The following is a 16,044-nucleotide window of genomic DNA, read 5'->3' as shown; positions in this document are numbered from 1 at the left end:
TCTTTATAACTGTTGAGGGGGTACTTGTGCATGGAGCCAATGTCTGAGGATCTCCAAGATGCAACATCTGGAGAACTCTTGGAAACCTTCACATCATTTTAAGACATTTATAGGCGACCCTTGCCTGACCCAATTTTGCTCTGGCGAGTTGACCACATAATCACACCCTGGACAAATTCCTGCACAAGGGGGCTCTCTTATTGGTCAACCACCAATCCAAGATATTGATTTCTTGTGAAGTGCCTAGTTTACAGATAACATCTTTGCGGTTTCCGGCCTCCTCTCAAGACCACAGTCCTTGGGTTCCTACCACAACCACTTCGGGAGGAAACTAGTACTCCGGCAAGAAAAGAGAAAAAAAAAGACCCAATCATTCCCCTGCTCCAGGCGTAAACCTGCCACCGTCCACTGTTTATACTTTAAACACAATTTGTTCAAGCTGAAGAAATTTTACACCATTTCCAATCTACGGAACCACTCTGTAGTCTGTGGTACAGCAGAAGCAAATTTCAAGCAGGATGAACTCATCTGACTGGGGCTAATAGGCGAGTTGAACCAATCAAGCTAGCATATACAGATCTTTCGCCTCAATCAAGGGGTAAGGGGGAGCTCGAGAGAGATGGGTGGGCAGCTTGGGGGAGGGGGATGTTTTCAGGGATACTTGTTAGGTTGTAGCTCCTCGGTTGATACTCCAGGCAGACTCTTTGGTATGCGCAGAGTCCCGACAAGGTAATTAAGAATAGATCTTACGCCTGAAGACAAATTCCAGCCAATAAGTGTGTGGTCGGACAATGGATATCTTCCAGAATCAAAATGTTGGAAGTGGAATCTTGTGTTCAACAATTTTACCACAAAGAGCTTCTTGATATTTTCCCCAAGTTTACTATCTGAAGTAAAAGAAAAAGAGTCTGTTCAAACCGTTAAGTTTGGTTAAAAAAATTTGGATTTTGGTTTCAAATATTAAGTATTAAGCAAACTTAACTGTTCCGAGTTTGTTTTTAATAATCTGAACACCCACTTTTCATGAGTCTTCTTCCAACCATGTATCTTTGAGAAAAACACTTTTCAGGGAAGAAGGAAAGGAATCCCTAATCTTGCATCAACCTTCAAACTGACCAAGGATCAAAGAATCCAAGACGCCTGACAGGACAGACTGCATCTGGCCACAGATACTCCAAGGGCCCACCACCGGAGTTTATTTGTAAAAATATTTCTCTCTCGGCTGGACACCAATGGCCATTGTGCCATGTGGCACGCATGATGGGACCATCAGCCTGGCACAGCGCGCCCAGCATAGGGCCTGATTGGCACTGTGACTATTTTCTCTCTCTCTTAACTGTGGGAATTGGCCGTAATTGCTCCCAAAAAAATCTTTGAGGAGTGACCTTGGTGTGTCCCGACTTGGACTGGACAAATTCCCGTTGCTGACTTGACACAAATTTTCTTTTGTTTTCCAAGATTTTGATTTTGTGACAAGTAATCTTTGCTTATTTGGATAAACACATACAGGAGGTGGTGCATGGCGGCCATCTTGGTTACGTAACCAATGCCCTTACTTAGTGCAGTACAAATGAAAAGAACCTGACTATTTCAGGTATGATGAAGACCCAATAAAATGAAGTGTATAGCCTGCAGGTTGTCGTTTGTTTGATACCAGGAAAGAGAGGTTATTTATTTAGGTAGAGGGGTGATTACCAATTTCAGACTCTCATTAGATAATGGGGGGGGGGGGATGAGTAATTGAACTAAACAATCAAACACTTCCTGAAGCTGGGGGAGGTATAATGACAGCTGTGGAGATGAATGCTGGAATGCAGTCTAGGTGAATTGATCCCTGGGTTTTGATTGGTCACCTTAAAATGTTCAAAATAGGATTAAAGGGGCTTCTTTGCTCAACTGGTGAATTATAACCAAAAATTCTATGGCTCTTTTCACCACAGGTTTAATAGGGATACATGTAGTTCTGCCAAATGGTTGTTTTGAAAGTTTACAGTGAAAACAAATAACCTTAACACGAATATTGACCGAGGCGAGATTTGAACCCGTTACCAGTGGTATATCATGCCAGTGTTCTACCAATAGAGTTATCCTAGCTGCATGTCAGTGGTCTACCAATCTTTTGAACCATAGTTCCCCTATACTTTGGAGTGTGTGCATGTATCAAATTTCTTTGATTTTCCAAGTAATCAAGTGTTTATCGAATACAATTATTGCAATTTTTTTAAGAGGAGACAACGACTGTTCACAACCTTCCCCAGAACATGAGTCATTTTAATGCAGGATACTTTTATCTTCAACTCCTTAATTTAAAGTAACACCTGAACCTTGGGGCTACAAATTACTGGAGAAAAAAATGTGGTCTGCTTGGAAGGCTCTCAGTAACCCAAGGTCCCCTCCCATTACGTTTCCTCATCAGGAGGCATCCAGAGGGTAAACTTTCCTTGCGAAAGGGAGAAGGGGGGGGGGGGCAAGACACTTTCCCCTTCCAATTACTGCAAGTTGAAAATTTTGAACCACCAGTCCAACACTAGAAGACCTTTCTGCAAGGTTCCACAGCACAGGTGCTTTTGTACACTTGTGCAACCCCAGAATAGGAATTGTGTGAAATTGGACAATTGCAATCCGTAAATGTTTAAATAGCCACAATACGGAGCCGACAGCAAGAGTGTCTTGATGGATAGGGGTACAATGACAGAATTCTTCTGCAACCCTAGGCACTGGGTTCTTCTTAAAAATAATAAATTATCAGGTCGGCACAACTTCAAAACAAGAAATTTCAATAAGTTGCGCGCGTCTTTCTCTGGACAATCGAACAAGTCCAGTTGTCAGGGATGATTTATGGGTCTTGCCCCGCATCGGAAAATGCTGCTGAAATCTAAAAGGGAAGTTTTCTTTTTAATCACATCCACGGAACCTCTAGAACTACCAACAAAAAAATTCAATGGGCTGCCACAGGTCACCGAGAGGACAAAACAGCTTTTCAGACAACTCTTGACATTTCGGACTTCTGTAGCATTTAAGAAGTAAGCGAATTTCTGTGACCTAACCTGATGGGATAGAAAGGCTAAAATTAAATTCCTATACCGGTATTCAGAAACACAACTTCTCTAATTTACCCATTTTTTGGGGTTTATACACAATGTCCAGCCACAGAGCAAATGAAGTGTGGCGGTTTTGCATCTTCAGTGTCACTGCACTTTTGACTATCACGTGACTTGTTTTTTTCGCGGGTGGTCAGTCTCATCCGAGTGTATCATCCGATACTTTCAACTCAGCCGATACTTTCCCATTGATTTTTTTGTTTCATCCTCTTGGACTTTTGATGTTGCCTGTTTTCAGATCAGCAATTTACAAAAGCTTAATGAGTGTTTCCGAGTTGGCAAAGAAGAGACAAATCAATATTTCGTGCTATAAGGGACAATCGTCCCAAACCTGATTATTTGGACAAGAAGACAATGGGGCTGTCGCTCCATAAGAAGATTTACAGGGAAAACTTGTGTAACTTTACATGTTGATGGATCCAACAAGAGTGCAGTATAATCCACTGCTTAAGATCTTGTAGATGTTCTGCCCTTCTGGTAGATGTCATTCACCCTCAAGAATTTATCGATAAAAAAACCTGGGACTCTGTATCGATTTTTCCCCCTTGTTTCCCCAACAAGTTTAGTATCAATGTGAAAACACGGACACCTTTGTTGGTGGACGATGTCTCACACGGCATTTAACATCACCAGATGAATACATACCACCAGTAGGGATAAAGCCTTAAGCCCTGCGCCGATCGATGACATCGATGTGGGCGACTCAACACGCGCGCATTACGGGATCAATTCCTACTCGTTACAAAACAAGTCATCAACCATCTCATTCTTTAAAAAAAATTCCTAGTACTAGAAGACATGATATTGTATTATATCCATATCCACAGATGCTTGTTATGTAAGGTCTGAACTTAGACACGCTTGCTACAAGATTCCTAGTAACAATCACCAAACTTTGCGGGTAACTTTCCCAAGAACTGCTCCTACAAGTAAACCTTCTGAAATCCCCTGATAAATTCAGATCAATATTGGTCAATCGACAAAGGGCCAACAGATCCATCTTACTGTTTCCCCCCCCCCCCTTGAAAAGCAAACAAACGATCCAAAGTCTTTCATATCAACCATACAATAGAAACTGCGGAGACTCCTAAAATATCTGTCTTGTTTTCTCCGTCTCTCTTTCTCTCTGGGGATTCTGACCCCAATGTTTCATTACCGGACCAATTATCAAACTAATTGAACCCATTCAAAATTTGCAAAACCTGAGGAATATCAAAAGTGCCTTTTCTTTCTTTATTTCTGTTTGATGGACTACTCTAATTGCCTTTCGGTGCTCCGATAAATGCAGCCACCAGAGACTTCATTCAAGGGCGGTCAGTTGGGGGGAATTCGAAACATACTGAGCCGGATTAAACTACACCAAATCAATACAGTTTATCCCTTGTTCGATGCTCTTATACCTGTGTTTGCAGTCATCGCTCAATAAAATTACAAGCTGAGCTCTTGGAGGGAATCAAGCAGCATACCAATCAACACTTAGGGAAAGCTCTGGAAAGCACTAAGGCGATTACAGTAGGTCCGATTGTTCTACAGCTCGACTCTGTGGATGTTCTGTTCCCTTTGTCAAGTTCTTGAGACTTTTCCCTACTGTTTTGCATGCAATACTGGGGCTTTTAAAAATCAATATTTCCACGCAATAGAACTCTGCCTGGCACATTCTGGCAGAAACTTTGTGATCAACTCGGAAACTTTTCAAATCTTTAGCGAGTCTCAAACTTCTGAACCTCAAACCTGCGAGATACCAAGTATAAGTTATCCTGCTGTGCTACATCCAAAACCAACACCCTATACTTTTGCTTAAAGGTACATAGGATCGTTTGCTTTTTGCGCATATATTTTTTTGTTTCCCAGGGTAATCGGTACCAGTTCTGTCTTAACTTTGAACAAGGATTTTCTTGTTCAAGTGCTAGGTTTGTCTTCAGGTAAAATGTTACTGCATTCCTTTAATATCATCATGACGATATTGGTATTATAACATCTTAATTCTGTTCTAGTTAAGGCTTCAAGTTCTGAAAGGACTGACAACTAACGGGGTCAACTGCGAAATCATGGGACCTTTTAATTGTAAGGTGAACTCGAGTGACTTCTCCTCGGGCTGAATTGTTTCTCATGGTACGCCATCTCTTTCTGTTGCAACAGACAACTTCTAATAAGTGGACAACCCAGCATTTCCCCTTCAGGCAAGGTATCCGCAACACTTTCATTGCACTCCCAAGTGCCATGTTGGTTGCTCTGACCTCCAGCTGACACTTATTACAAATAGGATACTTTTTGGGGAAAAAATAAAGGAGAAAAAAACCACAAAGGACCACTTTCATTGAGAAGTTTCGGAGACTTCCTTTGAACCGGTTTTAATTTGCGGCTGTAATATTTATGTCGGCATGATTTCACAAATGGAGTATATAAAAGTGTATCAAAGCATTACTACTTCTCTAAGCATTACTACTCCTCTAAAAAATAAAAGGTAATTATTTGGTAAATTGAATTCGATCAAATATCGTAGTGGAAAGGAGCAAGGGAGTAGGGTGGTGTCAAACAAAATCAGCGTTTCAAAATGATGGCTTTTCTCAGGAGAGTGCATTTTAATGTCGGACAATGAAACAAGCTGTACTGTGGGGACTTATTAGAGTGAATTTCGGCGGAAATGCCGGTGGCGGTACAGGGAAAGGAGCATAAGAACTTTGCGCTTAGGGTGTGCGGCGAACAAAAAAATTGGTTAATTGGCAAAATGGGACGGCTGGGCCTGCTGAAAGGGAGACGCAATTTGTTCTAAATGCAGAGGGAATTGATGTTAATAGGACAAAAACAGGCATTTGGGAAAGGAATAAAAAACCCAGGACAAGTGCAGTCACACTCCCAAAGCAAAGCAGCCACAAAATAGCGTTTGGTGGCCTGTTGTTAACTGTCTTTTGGCCGTGATCAACTTCAAGTAGACACAAATGGAAAGCATTCCTATAATAATGGCCAAATGTTTAAAGGTTGTGGAATCCTGGCTATAGTGGATTAGTGGCTAAATTTGGCTCATCAACTTGCCAACAGTATTAAGCAATTTCGGTCAAGCAGTAAGTTGTACCAGTATATGTTCTCATTTGATGTTAAAGCTGAACTAAGAAATTGACTGGAGGTTTGGAACCTGCGTCCTCTGGATTGCCATTCCAGTGCTCTTATAATGAGCCAGTTAATTGGCCCACAGGAATGATTTTGGCCAAACAGTTGGCGACATACATGCTCTCATTTTACTTAGCCTGTAAATTGGCCAACAGTAACAATTTAAGTCATACAGTTGGTGACCTGTAAATGGTCTCATTCAAAGCACGTATTCAGTTCTGAGACACTTGATGCAAACTGTAAGAGGGAAAAAAATGTTGACTCATCTCAACTTACACAACCTGTGTTCCAACAATGGGATCACAAGCAACAATGTAAACAGGTGGATGGACCAGTCATTACTGGAGATGAAATCACTCTAATCCTGCAATGGTACTGCAGCTTATGTTTCATGACTATATAAAAGGGATTAAGAATGGGTAAATACCCATGAACCAGATGTAAAGCCTTAAACCACAAGTCTTTAAATGAAGCTGAAAAAAGTTACAGGGCATGGTTCTGGATGTTGAAGACCCAAAGATCAATAAGTCATCAATATGGCTGGATGAAGATGCATAATGAGACTGCAGGACAATGGAAGTGTACACTGCTAAATGAAGGGATGCCACAGCAGAAAGCTTTATCATGACTAGCAACATTCCATCACTGTTGCAAAAAGGGCCGTCTTTGCAAAGAGAACTTGCAGTATTATATGGACTTTCAGATAATTAGGTAACACTAGACTAGTAGCATATTGTTTTGCACATCCATGTCTCAAGCCTATTTGTACTCTGTTCAGGCTTTCTTAATGGCGAAATTGATTACCAATCAACAATCACGTTTACAGACCAAGAAGGGAAAAACAAATAGATGTTCAAAAAAAGAACAGCCTCTCTGCACTGTGAATTGACTCTGCTATCTAGCAAAGCTGTTACAGATTCAATACTGCCAGGAGTCACTCATAACTGTATGCAATGGTCATCTCAGCCCAAGTTGGAATCAAAGACCCATATAGAAATCAAGAGTTGATCCCCTTTTGCTTGGTAATAATTTTCAGAGTCAGTTCAGTTCCAACTTCCAATGAAGCTTCTGTGCTTTTTGTATCAATGCAACAGAAATGACCTCCCTTCACATGCACTGCGAAGCAGAAACTTTATTTCATCACCATTAATTTTTTACAAGCGCCCAGATTTCCATCCCAAAGGAATCGCAAAAGGAATGCAGCTAGGTGAGCCAGCTCTCAACAAATTTTGTTTGAACTTCCGAACTCTCAGAATTGCTAACCTGTGTTGAAACCACAATGCACCTTTATCTGGCAATGGCTAGACAATAAAACTTCTACTTTGATCAGAGACCCAGAACCAAAACTGTAAGGCTAACCGCAACAGTCCAAGATAAGTCCACAAAAACGGGACAAAAATTATTCACAATGCCGGATACGGGGAACTGTTAGCGCGGCCGTACCTTTGTAAGTTTGAACAGCCACTTTTTAAAAAATGCCAAAGATCCTTGCTTCTACTTTTTCAATACTCCACAGCTTTGTTTTCTTTTTTGGGGGAGCATAAAGCGACTGTTCCAAGTGGGTGACAGAGCATCCAACCATGATCCAAAACATCAAGTACAGGGGTTATTATTACTTTATTAATTCAAACTTTTTAATTTCATATTTTAAGAGTGGTACTGACAACCTTCCCTCCCCAACTCCCAAACAAAGGCGCACAGAATATCGCAGGCCACAAGTAGTGGAAGGTGGTAATTTCGGATATTATGCACTTGTTCTCTCTCTGGGAAGAAAACCTGGGAAGGACGACTGGCCACTAACCCTCCCCCAATGCAGAAAGAATGGGCTGGGAGGGTCCAATTTCGGTAATTATCGCCCCGGGGACCCGTCATTGAATTTCAGATATGGCCAATGACCTTCCAGCAACAGCCCACTGGTGGTGTGAGGACAAGAAACCCCAGCAATCCCTCTGGCTTAATTTGTCAAAACCTCCCCCCCCCCCCCAATCTCCCTCCTTCAAGGTTCTTAATAAGTGTGGATTACATGAGGTTTTATCAGCAGGCTTCAGGCTGCTTGTCATTTTTTTGAAACAAGTTTCGGCCCACAATTTTTTGTTTTCTTTGGTATTTTTTCACACCATCTTGCCCTTGTTTCCGTACTTAGTAGTGACACCCATCCGTCCATCCATGAACTCATAGGCACGGAGGCTATTTTTGCTGTTAATTTTCAGATGGATAATATTTCATGCTGTTAATTTTCTAGGAGACACAAGTTCAGAGACTCAAGCAGACCCCTTACAGGTTGTTGCGAAGGGCAGACTAACCACCCCACCTACTCATTGAAAAAGGAAACCTTCAAATACGTCCCTTGATTTCGTTATTGAATTATCTCAACTTATCTGATAGTATTTGAGTGAAAGTACGTATACATGTTGTATCACTTGAGACAATCGATCAAAATCCTCAGCCTAAACAAACACACACCCTCTGTTTAGGAATGACGTATTAGTCCCGATTGAAGTCCCCACCCAAGCCCAGGACACCAGCCCAATCAAGTCTGGCAAAACCCAGTCTAGCTTTGTGGCCGAGGCTGCTACAATTTATTTTATTTATTGTAGTGTACCGGTGCGTGGAATGCACGTAAAACAAAGGAAGGAACGTTCAATAATGCGAGCGCCAGTGACTGTTTTCCACATGGCACAATGGCCCGGCCAAGAAAGACAAGTTTCCGGCACTCGACACAGGTGGTTGTGAGTCACTAGGCCAAGACCTATTAGAAAAGGGATCGCAACAGACAAAAATCCACGACTGCCCAAACATGTATCTTTACACTTTACAAACCTCAGAACTATTACTTTTAAACTAGGTTTTCTTTTTTTTTCTTTGTGAATCTTAAAATCCACTTTTCCTCTGTAAATTGGGTTTTCTTCTTGATATTTCTCAATGAGTATTATCTTGATGCATTTTGGAAGGAAAATACGAATGAGGCAAAGTCTTAGCCACCATTTGGGAAAAAGGTGTCCATATTTGCTCAAAACTGAAAAGTAAGAAAAATTGCAGGATAAAAGAAGTTGCCTAAATTCAGAACCTGAGTACCCCAAAGATAGTCAGAAACCCCTCTGGGGAAAAAGCCATGGAATGAAAAGGCTGCAAAAATGTGGGCATAAGGTTGGACTCATACAACAGAATATTATGGTTTGGCCAAACAGATTGTACACTTAAAAGCTACTGGAAACCAAAGTTACCTCAGCTCCATCTACTGGCACTACATTTCACCTTAAACCCTGCCTATCCATCCAACATAATGAAGAAGTCACCCCTCCCTTGGAGGTTTCAGGTATTTACATTTGAGAGCATGACCAATGCTATCCAAGCGCTGTTGACAGATGCAGTCACATCCGCAGATATGCAGTAATGCGCCCTGGAGGCGAAGAGGCAAACTTCTCAATCCACACCAGAGAACAAGAACAGACCGATGATGTTCATCCTTCTTAAGATTATCTCCTCCTTAGCAGGGAAGTGCCAATTAGATTCCTAACTAGGTAAATGTAAGCGTTAATAGGACACGGCCAATTCCAAAATCCCCACCTCATTTGGACTTCAAGCAGGTACTACATGTCACCTACTTCAAAGTCTAGACCGATTTAATCTCCAGCCGCACCCCGAGCTCCTTCTTTGCCTGCAACTTTTAATTACTGTTGCGAATGACAGACTGATGAGTTCTTTCGCTTCCGGACTGTTTAAAAGGGGAGGACCGACTTGGAATTTTCCCATTTGCGCCGTTCCTGAGGACAGGCAAGGGTGAGGGATTAACAACGGAGGGCTCAACCGAGATTAAAGCTAATCTGGAAGTCAGCAGGTCTTACTACTGAAAGAAGAGTTAATTGCTGGCGAAATATGCAATTAACCTTTGGACAAGTGACTTGCCCTGGAAGACTGTTCATGAATATGTACATGTGCGCAGATTGATGTTTCAATGAAGATGACTCAATAAATGAAGATGAACAAACAGACGTCTTTTAAGGCTGCTTCTTTTAGAGGGAAAAGGCCCAAGGAGAAAAGATTTTATATCATTGGCTTCTTTGAGTGAAGAGCTTCTTAACTAACTGGCCGCTTTTGGGTCCATCAGAAACCCAAGAAACAGAACCGAACCCATTCTCTCGCATTTAGCTACATTTTCTTCAGAGGGTTAAAACCACAAAGTTCCCAAAAGAAGGCCATTTGTTATCCTTGGACAAGAGAAGAAGACATAAATGTGCTTGGGGAAAAAAAACGCCTCATCATTTTGTAAGAGTGCAGTTACACCTTGGGTACATGCCTAAGAACTCGCCAGGGGGATTTGAGGGGGTGGAGAGGTCACACCAGACCTTCCGAAACTGAGCTCATTAGTTTGCATTACTGAACTCATTCTCTCTTGGTTCGTCTACCAGCAGGGTGCCTTTGATTGGTCAAAATCCCCCCTTTTAAACATTTAGGAGATCGGGATCAAACATTCCAGTACCCCCCTACCTTCACTATGGGTCATTGCCCTCTAGAAGATGTAAAAAAAAAAAATGACAACTTTTGAAAGGCCATTCCATTCAAGATTGTCTAGTCTACAGTAAGTTTCTTTAAAAATAGTTTCCAATAAAACTCTCAAAATTCACCATACTTCATTTAACGGACCCAAAACCCCCCTCAAGAAATCTTCCCCCCAAAACCTAATCCCCTTTCGGTATCCCGGAGAGAGAGTGTCAGATTTTCTCACGTCATTTCTCTCTCTGAAAAGCGAGCTTTTTAAAGATCTGCCATCTCAATTTGTCCAGTCTGTTACACCTTTTCTTTGTCCCCTAGACGAAGCCAAAAAGCCAACCGAATTGTATAAACTCTTACCCTTTGTTATCTTGGTTACATCTGCCCACATTGGTGGGTTTTGGTTTTTTTTTCAAAATGAATGCTGTTGTGCGACTTCAGAGTTCAGAGGAGAAGACGGGACCCTTTTTCTGTTCTCAACTGCCTCTCAGTTAAACAAACCTTACAACACCTCTTTCAGTGCCTACAAAGAGAAGTCTACGAATGGATGTTCTGACCAACAAAACAACATCACTTACTGCATCTCGCTGTTTGCTGCCAACAGCATGCATCCATTTCAGAGTGAGAGAGAAACAATGTCTGCTGGTATGCATTATGCTCAACAAACAAAGGTTTTGAATTAATGGCAACTTTTTTTGCAGGAGACAGATTGAAATACATGAAAGGCTTTTTCTTTCTTTTGTTAAAATACCCAAAAGTCTGGGTATTTTTTCCTTTTTTTTTTACCCAATGTGGGACAATGTCTAAGATTGTTCCACCAAAAAGTAAAGTGGCAGTATTTCCCCCAATGCCAGTTGATGGGAAGGGGTGGATAAAAAGCGGGACGAAGCTGTCACAGCAAAGTGATAAACTAGAGCAGGGTGCTTCAACTTTTAAATTGAATTTCGCGATCCGTCCACTCTCTGACAAAATAATAGACTGTGAGGGATTAGTTCTACAATATAGGGCACAAGACTGACAACATTAACAAAAGTTTTAATTTTCACAAAGGTGCTATTTCCCAATTCCGTTTATTGACTTTCGAGGACCAATGACCTTAATTAATACCAAATAAAAAGTCAAACAGATACATTCAATAGTCCAGGTTTTTTGTAAAGGTTTTGACCCAAGGTTTTACTGACTATTGTCGAAATCTGGTTTACTATTAAAGAATCTAAAAAAAAATATGAATTGCGTGATGCATGCTGGGATAGGTAAAGTATCCCACAATGCACAGCAACACAGTCTTAAACCCTATCTCGACATGACCGTGGTTTAACTCGGTAGCCATGGGTTTTAATGCACAAGGTACTATTTCTCCCCGAAGTTAATCCCCAACTTGCTGACAAGGAGCCTGGCTGACGATCCCCTTAAAGGTCTCTCCGGAAAGACTGGTTCCTGTCCTCTAATTCCTTTAATCTGCCCTAAATGGGGACGGGTTTCCTGCTAGAGGAAAAAATTAGCCACTCCCCCCCCCCCCCCTTAAAAAAAATTTGGTCTCCGAGACTTCCCAGCGCCAAGGCTGCTGTGGTGATATGCAAACTTTTAACTCCGGTTTTTTTTTCCTTGGTGAAAAATACACACCGAGTGCCTCAACAAACTTTGATTCCTACAGTCAGTGGAGGTTAACGATTTACAATTTTCGCCAGACCCTGCAAGAACCAGGCTATTGTCTTTGACTGAGTGAGCCTTTAGGCTCTTTCACACAATCCAAAATCTCAGTTTTGGTCCCAGGTCCACATTAGCAAGAATCCAACAGTGCTTGTACATGGGTCTGGCGCTCTACACGGGTAAATTTCAACCTTGATTGGGACCAGGGTGAAGAGGTTCTACCCGGGTAGAAAATCAAAATAGACCCGTGTACACATCGCTGTAAGTGTGAACAGTGTGCCTTGACTACCCGTGTTTGTTGGGACCTGGGTAAGCCGACAGTGAACTAGTGTGGAATTCTACACGGGTAGGTGAGACAATCGCGGTAGAATCGCTATAGAATCCCGTCAACGCAGCTTGTGAAATATTTTCCAATTACATGATGTACAAATGGACATGGAACGCGCAACATCTGAGACGAAAACTTAGCATGTATACACAAATTTCATAGTGTTGTCTAATGGGACGTGGCCAACTTGCAAAACGGCGATAAATCAATAGTGTGAAAAGGCCTGCTGACTGATTTACTGACCGATTGCATCACCAAGTTTAAAGTATGTTCTGAACTGCAACTTTCAGCTGCAACTCGAGTTGGCAAGCCTAGCTTTATTCATTAAAAAAGGCATGCAACTGCGAAGCTACCAAAAAAACGGGCAGGATTCCAAGGTTTTTCTCAGTCTTTCTCAAATCTTTAATGGCACGAGTGTGACGTGAAAAACAAGGAAATCAGCTAATCCGAGGAAAAGTTGCATGCCTGTAATATTATAGAGTCAAAGAGATGCTAAGGTGAAAAACACTGGCCTACTACTACTAGTCTAGGAGGTCGACTTGGGTCAAATCTGAAATAATTAGAAACTGAATTGTCACTTGCACCTTGGGGGCATCCCAGAATCCCTTTCACCTTGGATCGCTTAGCCCTGGCTGCAGCGGATTCAAGCCAATAACCTATTTGGCTCTGAACGGCCATCTAGCAGATAATGCAGGACTTCCATGTTATTAAGCTGAAGGGGGAAGGGGTAAAAATAGATAACCTCCCAGATGTTTTGCTGTAGACTGGTTGCGGGGGAGGGCTATCTACCTTACTGTTATGAAACCCCTGAAACTGCCCATAAAACTTCAGGAGTTTCAATTCAATCAAGGGAGGGATTCCAACCTTTTTTATGGTACCAATAAAAGTCTACCAGTTGCTCATCTTTAAAAAAGGGGATGGGTCTAGCAGACTCCTGCAAATTTCTTAATTAGGAGGAAGTAACACCACCTGGAATCGGGCTTTTTTTAGTAGGAACCTGAAGTACTTTGTGTGTTATTTAAGATTACAGAGTAGTAAATAGTGATTAGAGAAAGCCTACATTCATGAACCTTTCTCCACGTTTGGCACCAATTTACGGAGAGGTATTTACCACCTCAGTGTTAAATCATTCTGAAAGCATTTATAGGCTGGAATGCAACAGGCTTGGAAAATCTAATCTCCACAGCACTTGTTCCAAATCACAAAGCACATCTTGCATGTTATTTTGCATGTTTGCGTTATTGCAAGACACACATACTGCTTGGGTCGCTGGGACAAAATTAAGCATCAACTGATCGCTCTTTTTGTAAGCATGGGGGCCAGGGCAAGGAAACATTCACCTTGCTTGCTTGCTTCATTTTGTAAGTTCTGGCAGTGACAATTGCTCACATTTTGAATTTGCTTTTTTCTGACTGAATTTACCAATACAAAGCATATAAGCATAAAAGACCGGTAAAAACCTAACAAATGTGCCAAGTTTTTGCTATCAAGGTATAAAGAACTGTTAATGAAAAAGTAAAGGGGTGACATTTGAAAAAAGTCCCCTCTTTTTTTTGTATGACGATTTCTTACCCATGTCCTGACTTATCAATTGTGTTTTAACTAAAAATAAGCAGGCTATCAAACCGACTTGATAAATTCATTCAAGCGCAAGGCAAAATAAGTGAGTTTGCACCACAAAAATTCATCCCAAGTACTCTTCCACACTAGCAAGGTCACGAAATAATAAACAGAATCTTGTTGCCGAGTCTCTTGCTGAGATTTTACAATCCTGGTATCCACAACACAAAAAAGCAGGGATTAATCCAAAAGCCCAATCTTCCCCAGTCTTTTCATCCATCGCAGGTTTGTCAAAGCGCGCGCACTAAAACCCTGGTATGTGTTGATGGCCCAACGCAGGGATTTGCTCTTTTGTTACACCAGATGTGTCAAAACTGGTTTTCTATTTTTTTTTTTTTTTAAGCCTGATGCGGATTAAAATATCAAACTGGTTTCAGAATGGAGGGAACGTAATGTTGTAATGCACATGATGTTCAGTAGACTTGTAATATGGCTGTTTTGTTATGGTAGAGAAAAAAAAATACAGATGGGTAAGGCAGTGGACCTGTTAAGGGGCTTAACCAAATCTCAACTGATCCTCTTCAGAGCTTTTTTTTTTTTTTTTTGAAAGGAGGCAAGGAGCATCAATCTCCACACTCAATTTGTTTGTTTTCGGTTTGCACTGTGCTGCTAAATCTGCGCTATAAGCTTCCTTAAGATTTTACTGGACTGGGGGGAAGAATGCTTCGCGCTGAATTGCATTTTTGTTTCCACAACAAGAGGTACACATAAAGCTGCTTTTCAGTCTTTGGAATGTTGCAAATCTGGTGGCATGAGGGAAGAGAGATTTGTGTACAGGCAGGAATGTTGCTAGTACAATGAAGCTTGGTATTTTGGTGTGCATAAATTCCCAATTGCATTAGTTTATATGCTTACTAAAATTCAGCAAGTGAGAAGTGATCACAATGGTAAAGTTTGATGCTCAAAGAAGAAACTGCTAGGTAAAACTGCTTACCAAGAAAATTTGGTAAACAGATTGGACTGTTGTGAGATTTGAGCCGTGTTTGAATTTTATTAATTTTTATTTTGTTTACATTTTACCAAGACGATGGTAAAAAATCAAGTGGGCAAAATCTTAACACGACATGGAACATTTTACTGTGAGCGTGGCTTAAGCAACAGAGCTGGGCATAAACATGTGTCAACATGATTGGCCATCCTATATCCTTGATTGTCACAAAAGTGGGCTGGTTTTTCAGTAACCGAGAGAAAGATTTTGCAGGCCGCTTGGACAGGACCTAAAATTGCAAAAGTATCGTCTCGCCGACTTTAACCCCCAAGAAAGTCCAATGCAGACACAGGTTTGGACTCACTTGAACTTTGCCTAGGAAGTTAAATCTACTAAACTACATTCTCTGTGAAGCGTCTCCAAATTGAGACAGGTCCAATCTAACAAATTTAGCGAACTTTTGAACCCATCGACTCATTTTTCCCATGTCGCAGATCCAAAATTCTCACACCTTCCAAAAAAACCCTTCCGGACAATAGCCTTTTATTTGTTCACCAGCGATTGGTCGTTTATCCTTATGGCTGCACCGCTATCAGAAGTTTACTCACAAAACATTCGGGCATGTTTGCAGTTGAGTGCTTTCACAGTCTATGTTCACAACTATGTGTCAACTTTGGAAACAGTAAAAAAGACAGAAATAAAAAACTCCCTCAACCATGCCATAAATTTACAAATGCAATAAAAACGTAGGGTGTAATCCTTAAAGGTGAAAAAGAAGGTTGCTATGTTCATGGCTCATAAAACTCTAGTTCCTTTCT

The sequence above is a fragment of the Patiria miniata genome, unplaced genomic scaffold (genome assembly GCF_015706575.1).
Source record: "Patiria miniata isolate m_02_andy unplaced genomic scaffold, ASM1570657v1 HiC_scaffold_26, whole genome shotgun sequence".
NCBI lineage: Eukaryota > Metazoa > Echinodermata > Asteroidea > Valvatida > Asterinidae > Patiria > Patiria miniata.
The sequence above is the reverse complement of the archived record's forward strand: the minus strand, read 5'-3'. Positions refer to the sequence as shown.